We start from the raw sequence: 10038 nt of genomic DNA, 5'->3' as shown, positions 1-10038 counted from the left end.
GAGAAAGACGTAGTTTCATACTCCGTGAAGGTCAGCCTGCTACCAGGGAATAAAATTGAGATGCTCCCAAATCTACTTATCTAAATGGCTGTATCATTCCACAGAGTAATTCAGACACAAAATAGTCCACCTATAGTTGGAGACATTGTGCTATTCCTCTTGAAATACGTGTAGCCCGAGGCATTAGTAAGTTTTGTAAATTCTACTATGATTGGCTGGGAACAAAGGAAAAGACTGTACAGAGACATGACTGAGAAGAAAGAAGATGGGTGTTTGGCCACCCTGAAACAAACATGATCTCTGCCTCTGGTTCCCACAGAAAACTCTGCCTTGCCTATATAGTTAGCAATTGTGTCCTACCCATTGAGGAACACTTTTTTATTTATTTATTTATTTGATTGCACCGGGTCTTAGTTGCAGCAAACAGTCTTCTTAGTTGCGGCTCACCAGCTCTTTAGTTTCAGTGTGTGGGTTCCTTAATTGTGACATGAGAACTCTTAGTTGCAGCATGCATGTGAAATCTAGTTCCCTGACCAGGGATTGAACCCAGGTCCCCTGCATTGGGAGCGTGGAGTCTTAACCACTGCACCATCAGGGAAGTCCCATTGAGGAACACTTTTATCCATATAATATTTCTTACTGTATATCCTTAAATATACTCAACTCCATTTAGTAAACTGACATCTATCTCAGATGGAGACCAATGTAACTAATGCTGTTTTGGCTGGGGTCAGTGACTGCAGCTTTCAGAGTCACAGCGTGTCTGTGTTACCGAACCAGCTTTGTTTGCCCCACATTCAGAAAGTAAAAGGCCAAGACGTTGAGGTTTGCAGCAGAAAAAGTGTTTATTCGTGTGGCATCAAAGGGAGGAGTCAGGAGAACTAGTCTCAGATCCACCCCCCAACAGGAGGGTGTTGAGATATTTATGGCCTAGAGGAGGAGGGTGGTCTCAGGCCTAGGGAATGTAGGCAAGAAAGAAGTGAAGAAATCTGTGTTCTGCACAGGCATATCTGAGCTACATGCTTCTTCATGGGAAACATATTCAGAAAATGGTAGCATTAGCATGATCTAAGGGTGGACACTCACACAGGCCCAGTTGAATGGTTGGTGGTCTTGACCAGTTTGAACTGGACAAGACTAACTGCATGTTCCTGAACAACAATTTAAGGAACTGTTACCATAGCCACCCATACCTCAGAGATGTTATCTGTAAGGATTTGTGATATATTGTCTAAGCTAGGTGAAGCTTGGAGGGTATGTAATTTGCAAAAACAATTAAAGCAAGAGTCAGTGAAGGTAGGTTACAGGATATTATTTATAAAGCAAGTTAGAGTTTCAGGGAACTAATTGATAACTGCCCTTGGTTTCATCTGCTAAGGGAACATCTGAACCCCATGATCTCATGTTGTTGCTGGTAAGTGATTATCTTTCTCCAGTGATTGCTGGTACAGCTCTGCAAGGGGAATTGAGATTATCTCAGAAAAACAATTTGAAATGCAAATATCAGGAAATTAGAAATAGTATTGAGACATTTATTCAAATATAATGTCAGAAATAGCTCTGGGGAAATATCATGGGATTTTTTAAAAAATAAATATATTTATTTATTTATTTATTTATTTTTGGCTGTGTTGGGTCTCCGTTGCTGTGCGTGGGCTTTCTCCAGTTGTGGTGAGTTGGGGGGCTACTCTTTTTGTGGTGCGTGGGCTTCTCATTGTGGTAGCTTCTCTTGTTGCAGAGCATGGGTTGTAGGCTCACAGGCCTCAGTAGTTGTGGCTCACGGGCTCTAGAGCACAAGCTCAGTAGTTGTGGCACACCAGCTTAGTTGCTCTGCGGCATGTGGGATCTTCCTGGACCAGGGCTCGAACCCGTGTCCCCTGCATTGGCAGGCAGATTGTTAACCACTCCACTACCAAGGAAAACGGGATTTTTAAAAATAAATTTATTTATTTGGCTGCATTGGGTCTTCGTTGCTGCGCGTGGGCTTTTCTCTAGTTGCAGTGAGTGTCGTTGCAGTGCATGAGCTTCTCATTTGTGGTGGCTTCTCTTGTTGTGGAGCATGGGCTGAAGGCATGCGGTCTTCAGCAGTTGTGGCATACGGGCTCAGTAGTTGTGGCTCGTGGGCTCTAGGGCGCAGGCTCAGTAGTTGTGGTGTACAGGTTTAGTTGCTCCGCAGCATGTGGGATCTTCCCCGACCAGGGCTCGAACTCGTGTCCTCTGCATTGGCAGGTGGATTCTTTTTTTTTTTTTTTTGCGGTATGCGAGCCTCTCACTGTTGTGGCCTCTCCCGTTGCGGAGCACAGGCTCCAGACGCGCAGGCTCAGCGGCCATGGCTCACGGGCCCAGCCGCTCTGCGGCATGTGGGATCTTCCTGGACCGGGGCACGAACCCGTGTCCCCTGCATCGGCAGGTGGACTCTCAACCACTGCACCACCAAGGAAGCCCTGGCAGGTGGATTCTTAACCACTGTGCCACCAGGGAAGTCCTGCACGTATGTAATTTTAAAAGGGATGAATAAATGAGTTATGTAATGTGGGTAATTCAAGATTACATTAACACTTTGAAAGAGGCTCACAGAAGAGAAGGAGCACAGATCATGAGAAACACAGGTTAGTGTCGTGGTCCGAACGTGAGTTGGAAAAGAATTTCCAGACACAAGGCAGAATGTAAAGAGGATAGAATTTATTAGAGGGAATGGTTGCTGCCAGAACAGTGGGCCGACTTCAGAGTAGTCTGGGAGAGCCGACCCCAAACATGTGCTATTAGTCAGTTTTTATAGCCAGGGGAAAAAGGAATGTTCCAAGGTGAAAATTTCATTTTCTGATTGGTCGAGGCACATATACCTTCCTTCTGTAGGGTGGGAGTGGGACAGGGCAGATGCCTTTCCTTATTTGGGACGAGAGAGGATCAGGTCCCATCGCCCAGGTGGGCTCAGGAATTTCGTAACCATCGCAACATGACAGGGAGAGTGACAAGAGCCCGGTAGGGTATGTGACCCTGAAACTTTTTCAGGTAGGGTTGTCCTTTGTCCCTGACCATTGTCTTTGGAGCACCACAGTCACAACCTGGACTTCCAATTGGTGCCTGAAGTCGGGTGGGGGGGGGGTCCTAGGAGGGTCAGTCTTGTAGGACTGAGCCCTTAACCTTGGAATCTGATGCTATCTCAGGGTAGACAGCGTCAGAATTGTTAAATTGTGGGACACCAAGCTAGTGTCGGAGAATTGGTTGGTATTGTGTGGAAATCCACCCCTCCCCCATATACATTGGAAATTGGGGCAGAACCTTCTGGTGGTAAGCAGAGAACCTTGAGTTCTAAATTGTAAAAGAATTAAGTTGAGCCCATGACTATGCTGGAAATTTGGCGACTGAGAAATTTTTGTTTTTACAAAGTGTATTTTTTTTTCACTCATGAGAAGCTTAAGGAGAATTAAACTTGGAGGGAAAGAAATAATCAGATGAAAATAGAAAGAGGTGAAAGTGTGGAAGGAAGCTACCACCTTGTGCTGTTTCATTGCTTCAAAACCATGTACTGAACATCTCACCAGCTTCAGAGACAGGTCTAGACGTGTGTTATATATCAGTGAAGAAAGAAATATGTCCTCCTGTAGTGTCCTTCAAAAGCCTTTATTGAGGAGAGTAACGAATAAGTCACAAAGAAAATGCTACATATTATAGTAAATTATAAGGTGACAGGTAGAAATGCAAAAAAAAAAAAAAAAAAAAGATCAGCACCAAGGAATAACAAGAATGTGGAGTCAGGAGGATTTCAGTAGGAAACAGAGGGCTGTTCTCATAAGGAGGTGATATTTGAGCACACAGTTAAAGGAGGGGAGGAAGGGAATTCCCTGACGGTCCAGTGGTTAGGACTCTGCACTCTCACTGCCGAGAGCACGGGTTCAGTAATCCTTGGTTTGGGAACTAAGATCCCACAAGCCATGCAGCTCAGCCAAAAAAAAACAGGATTCACGGAGAAGGAACAGTCAGTACAATGTCCTAGTCCCAAGGTCCAGAAATTGGATGTGATTGTTGTTTGACATTAGTTTTTTTAAAATATTTTTTGATGTGGATCACTTTTTTAAAGTCCTTATTGAATTTGTTACAATATTGCTTCTGTTTTATGTTTTTGGTTTTTTGGCCACGAGGCATGTTGGATTTTAGTTCCCCAAACAGGGATCGAACCCTCACCCCCTGCATTGGAAGGCGAAGTCTCAACCATTGGACTGCCAGGGAAGTCCCTGTTTGACATTGTTAGTGATATACTTTGGTGAATTTTAATAATTCATACAAAATGTGCCTACTGTGTGCACAGTTCCATAAATACATCCATATGTCTCTACTGCAGACCTCCTTTCAACAACCTTCTCAACTTTTCCTTCCTTACCAGGGCAGATCATTGGCTGCTATCCTGGAATCTATATATATGGTCACCTTTGAATAACGATTCTTCCACACAAAATGGATGGCCAGATCATAGCATAACCCATTGGAAAAACGTTTCTACTCCATTATCTTTCAGGGACACCCTGAATGTGGCTGTGATGCGGCCACTGTCGATTTTACGTGCACCCATAAAACAAAATGAGCCAAGCAGAACCCCAGCTCAAGCTTTCTCCTCTCCCCTATGGCTGTGCAGGGCACCAAGACAGCCACGGAAGTGAGTTGTGACCATGTTGGTGGAGTCTCAACTACCTATTCATGCAGCCTAGTTGTGTTCTCTAGACCTGATCTGGCTCAATCCTGGCTGTACATTTCTACCTTATAATGGAATACAGCAGTGTCCGTAGACTTCATGACTTGGTTGGTCCAATCAGGGTCCTTAGACTTCATGACTTGGTTGGTCCAAAAGAGCAACGACCCTCATAGTGGGTCGTTCTGGATGCATGGATATCTGATGTCCCCTACTCAAGTGTTCTGTTCTTATTCTGCTACAGTGACCCATCAGGAGCTGTTTCAAAATGATGTATAAATCTGCCCTGCAGATGGTACGGACTTCCTCCAGAGCCCCAGGAGGCTGCATTGTGATTGTGTGGCTGGTGCTTGAGAATATGATTCCTACTCAACTTGGGTGAAACTTATAGGATTTAAGCTATTATATTGTATGTTAAGTAGTTGAAAAAGAATTCACAGTGGCCAAAGTGAACGTCCATGTTAGTTGTTTTGAAACATCTGCTGTGGGATTGCTAGTGTTACTTCAGATAAAAAATTTGATTGACAATGTACCTCACTGAAACAGACAAAGCAAATGATAGAGACGAGACCTCCTGGGGCATAACCACTACACTCACTGACAGACTCCTTAAAAAGAAACTACTGGACTTCCCTGGCGGTCCAGCGGTTAAGACTCCATGCTTCCAATGCAGGGGATGAAGGTTCAATCCCTGGTCAGGGAACTAAGATTCCACATGCCTCATGGTGCAGCCGAAAAATTTAAAAAGAAAAAGAAAAAAGGGAGAAGGAAGGAAAGAAAGAAATAAAGAAAGAAGGAAGGAAGGAAAGAAAGGGAAAGAAAGAAAAGAAACCACTGAACTGAACGACCTGAAGCCTCTTCACTGGAGGACCCCACTCCACACTGCTGAGAACTGTTCCAGACGGACACTGCCAGAGCCCTGTCGGAGCAGAAGGTGACCTTCCACTCACTCTTGTTGCGAGACCAGTTGCAGAACTGTTCCAGATGGACACTGCCAGAGCCCTGTCGGAGCAGAAGCTGACCTTCCACTCACTCTTGTTGCGAGACCAGTTGCAAACCTGGAGACAGCTGCTGGTGCTGAGATACCTCGTTCGCAGACGTAGTGGATGTTAACCCCTTTCCTATTTTCCCTACTTTGTGCTAATTGTGTGCAATAAACCCGAATGATTCTCGAGTTGAGTATTGGCTACTTTTGGTATATTTCCAATTCCGTGATTCTTACCTGGCCTTACTGCTGGGTCCTGCAATAAACATGCTATCTTGAGGAGGCCTTGGTAGCTGTGCAAGTTTGTGTTGTGCTGTTTTCATGACCCAAAATATAATGAACCGCTGGTATGGAGAGTCACGTGCTCAGGGTCTAGAGAGTTTCTGTTTCTGGGAGAGCCCAATGGGTAACTAGTCATTTGTTGTTTTGCTGTTTTAATGATTTATTTATAGAGTTGAGGAGGGCTAGATTTTTTTCATCAGAAGTTCAGGGGTAACTAATGACTATCATAAGTTGTCCAGAGACTCAACAGGGCATGAGATGGGGTTACTGAAGTTTCTTTAGTGCAGGAATCTCTGAGCGCACAAATGGGAGTGGCTGCTGATTTCAGTTTGGAGGTAAAATTTATAAATAAGAATATGTTGCCATCAAAAGTACTAAAAGATGTTGGACTTGTATGTCCATGATGAGTGTGTCAAATAAGTCTTCTTGGAGGTAGATGTCCTCAATGTAAGGTCACACCTGTGCTCCTGGAGAAAGGTGAGTACAATGATGATCCTGTCTGAAAGAATTGTGTGTGATGACAAAGCTGTTGATGTACCCGATGGGCATCCTGGAAAGGATGTATTGTGTCACTTCGGAGGTGAAGGCAAACTACAGCTGAGAGGCTGTTGATCTCAAGGGAATTCTCCCAGTTACCACACCACCTACACCAGGTTTTCAGCTCAAGCCTGACAACTAGTGAGCCTGGTTTAGGTGCAGAGGTGTCAGCTTCTGCTACTCCAGGGAGCCTTTATAAATAATTAGTCAGTTTGTCCAGGCAGACTTGCATGATGGGGAGAGATAGCATTGACTATTCATCCCCTTACCCCTGCCAAGCTTTGACAGGGGCCAGGTCCTGCAGAGTTGTCACAGGCCCAGCAATTTAGGGTAGGAAGATAAAGTCACTCTTGGAACAGACAATGCAGAGCCTCACAAAGTATTGCCCACAGGACTTCCCTGGTGGTCCAGTGGTAAGACTCCAAGCTCCCAATGCAGGAGGCCCAGGTTCGATCCCTGGTCAAGGAACTAGATCCCGCATCATGCCACAACTAAGAAGCCTGCAGGCCACAACTAAGACCCGGCCCAGCCAAAAAAAAATACTAAATAAATGAATATTAAACCAAAACAAAAAAAATCCAAATTAGTGCCCACGACTGCCAGCAAAAGGTAGAGATTTCCCAGTGTTAAAATAAAAAACAGAGACGAGCCTTGAAAATTCCGCGAGCAGACAAAACCAGTTTAATCTCACAAAAACAGCGCTTAATTTAGCTTATTTTGCAAGACTAATTTGTCCTGGGTCATTTCTGGCTATGCCTTCAGAAATTATAAGCAAAACTTGAACTGTTTCTCAAGGTTGGTGTGAGGTAACTACTGACCAATTTCCTATCATTTAAGAAAATTCTAATACCATAAGCAATCAATAAGATGAATAAACAGTCCCTGGTTTCTCATTATCTAAGTTGCTTTGTAACAATATACCCCTGCGTCTTATACTACATTTTGGTATGAGTGTTCCTCGTTTGCATACTGTCTTTTTGGTGTGTGTACAATAAACTTTCACAAATTACTGCTTTGGTGATTCATTGGTTTTACTTCTGTTATTCATGAACTTTTGACCTCAGATGGTGTTGCTAGTAATCCCTGAGCATCATGGGGCTCTCCTCCTGTCCCAAACTAAACCATTCTCTCCATGAGGACACTTGTTCTAAAAATAGAAATGCTGGATATGGTACAGTAATGTCACTGTGGCCACAAAAGTAAGGGAGAATGAGGCTTGGAAGGAAGAAGTTTATTTTGCTCACAGTGTCCAGAGGGGAGTTGTTACCATATGCCACCCAGTGCCATATTTCACCCAGGGAAAAACACCAGAGTTGTCAGGAGGCAGAAGAAATGAGGGAGGGGAAGGTCTACGCCAGATCCTTTATGGGGTTTCAAGGCAAAGGAAGGCAAGGGCAGAGTAAACAGTTTAAGATTGGGTACTTGAATAACTCATGTGAGACTTAGGGCACAGGGGTGATCTCTAGTTGCCTGGAGCCTGGCCCTGGGATGATTAGGGCAGAGGAATATTGTGGAGTAAGATATGTAATATGGATTAAACAGTGTTCCTTGTTGAGTAGGACACAGTCACTGTCAATACAGGCAAGGGAGACATTGGTTATCAATAGTCTGAAACCTGCACAAAACACATAGCTACTATCGAAATTGAGAGGAGTCGTCAGTAAGATCCATTAAACTATAACTTGCTTAATAAATACTGAATTGTAAAATGCCTTCACTGATCAAATTTGCTTCAGTTGTTTCTATAAAAACTTGAATGTCATCCAAGCATCACACGGCCTAAACAATTAAGATGTTTGCCAGAGATTTTTTTCACGAACTTGGAGTCAGCTGGGTCCAGTTCAAGCTTGAGCCAGTCAAGACTGATTGGGACAACAAACTCTTCAACTGGGCACGCACAAGTTATCCAATCAGTTACCATTTGACATCAGAGGGCCAAAGACTCCACCCTTAGAACATGCTAATGTCGTCATTTTCTGAACATGTGTCCCATGGAGAAGCATGTAGCTTTGTTGTGCAAAACCATGATTACTTCACCTTTTTCTTATCTCTAATCACCTTCCCCCATGCTCCCCACACTTCAGGTTTATCCCATAAGTATTCAGAGCCTCTCACCTTCAGGGAGATGGATTTGCGATTTGTTCTGTCTCCTTGTTTGGCTGCCTCATGAATAAACCCTTTATCTGCTCAGCTTCATTCTCTCAGTTTTCATACTTCAGTACTCAGGCTCAAAATTACCTTTTTACAGCTATTGTAAATGTTTCCTCAGAGCTATTTTCTCCACTCTCTTCAAATAGCTGCAGAATCATTATCAATAACTCTCGGGAATTTTTTTCACTGATAATGTCAACTCCCTGTGCAGATCCCTGGTGCACACCCCTGGTGATCACGTCACAGCAAGGAGATGACCTCATGGTGTCCCAAACATTTATCTCAGGTATCATATGACCCATTTTGGGCTCATGCTCCCAATGTGACGATGATGGTCACTGTTCAGGCAGGAAATAGCATTCAAATGGTAGCACTTCTTTTCTAAGAGGTCTCAGATGTTAAAAGCAATTCTATATATGGTGGTATTGTTACAGACCAGAGTTCTTGGCCTTCCCCAATAAATAGAAATTGACTAGAGTCCAGACAAGAAATTCAGGCAAGGCTTTATTGAGGCCCCTGCTGCAGCAGGGGGCAGTGAGAACAAACAAGTTCCCTTGCTTGCCGGATCCCCAAGGGGGAGCAAGCTTGTTCCTTATATGGGGTGAGGGAAGGGGTGTGTCCAGGGGTCTGGCTGGAGGGGCGGCTTAGGTGTTTTGCCCACACCTTATGTGGTGCTGTATGCAGGGGGGCTTGCACAGTACCCTGCTCTTGCTCCCAACACCCTGTTTTTGCTCCAGGCCCTTCAAAAATGGCAGTTGGGTTTTTTTGGTCTCTTTGTATCTTTTGGTTCCAGAATTTGCCCCAACCGAGCGTGCACGCAGTTATTTTCAGTCCCATACAGTTTCTTCGTATTTTGTTGCTTGAGGAAAGGTGTGTCCAGGTGCAAGAACTTCAGCACTGCAGCAAAGGGTCCCAGGTCCCAGCCCGTCTCAGTATACCAAGTAAGAAATATTACCTGGAAAAAAGTGCTGCTTCCTGGGATGAATACAATCACTGATTATACAGGCAGGAGAAAAGTTTTCTGAGGAAATCTATCTACTGGCTCCAGAGTACCTCAACATCCCTCTCTCTTCTTCCACTCCATGGCCCTGTCTGGAATATTTCCTTTTTTGTCCCTAACAAGAACTGAAAGTAACAACACTGAACCTAAAGCTTCAGTCCAAATGTATTTTTTTTAACGTTAAAAATACATTTATTTATTTGTTTTGGCTGCACCAGGTCTTAGTTGCAGCATGCGGGATCTTTAGTTGTGGCATGCATGTGGGATCTAGTTCCCCGACCAGGGATGGAACACAGGGCCCCTGCGTTGGGAGCGTGGAGTCTTACCCACTGGACCACCAGGAAAGTCCCCAGAATGTATTTAAAAGGCAACAAGGTAATGGTTACTAGCTCCCAG

This window comes from Pseudorca crassidens, chromosome 20 (assembly GCF_039906515.1).
Source record: "Pseudorca crassidens isolate mPseCra1 chromosome 20, mPseCra1.hap1, whole genome shotgun sequence".
NCBI classification, from domain to species: domain Eukaryota; kingdom Metazoa; phylum Chordata; class Mammalia; order Artiodactyla; family Delphinidae; genus Pseudorca; species Pseudorca crassidens.
Note: the sequence above shows the minus strand (reverse complement) of the source record.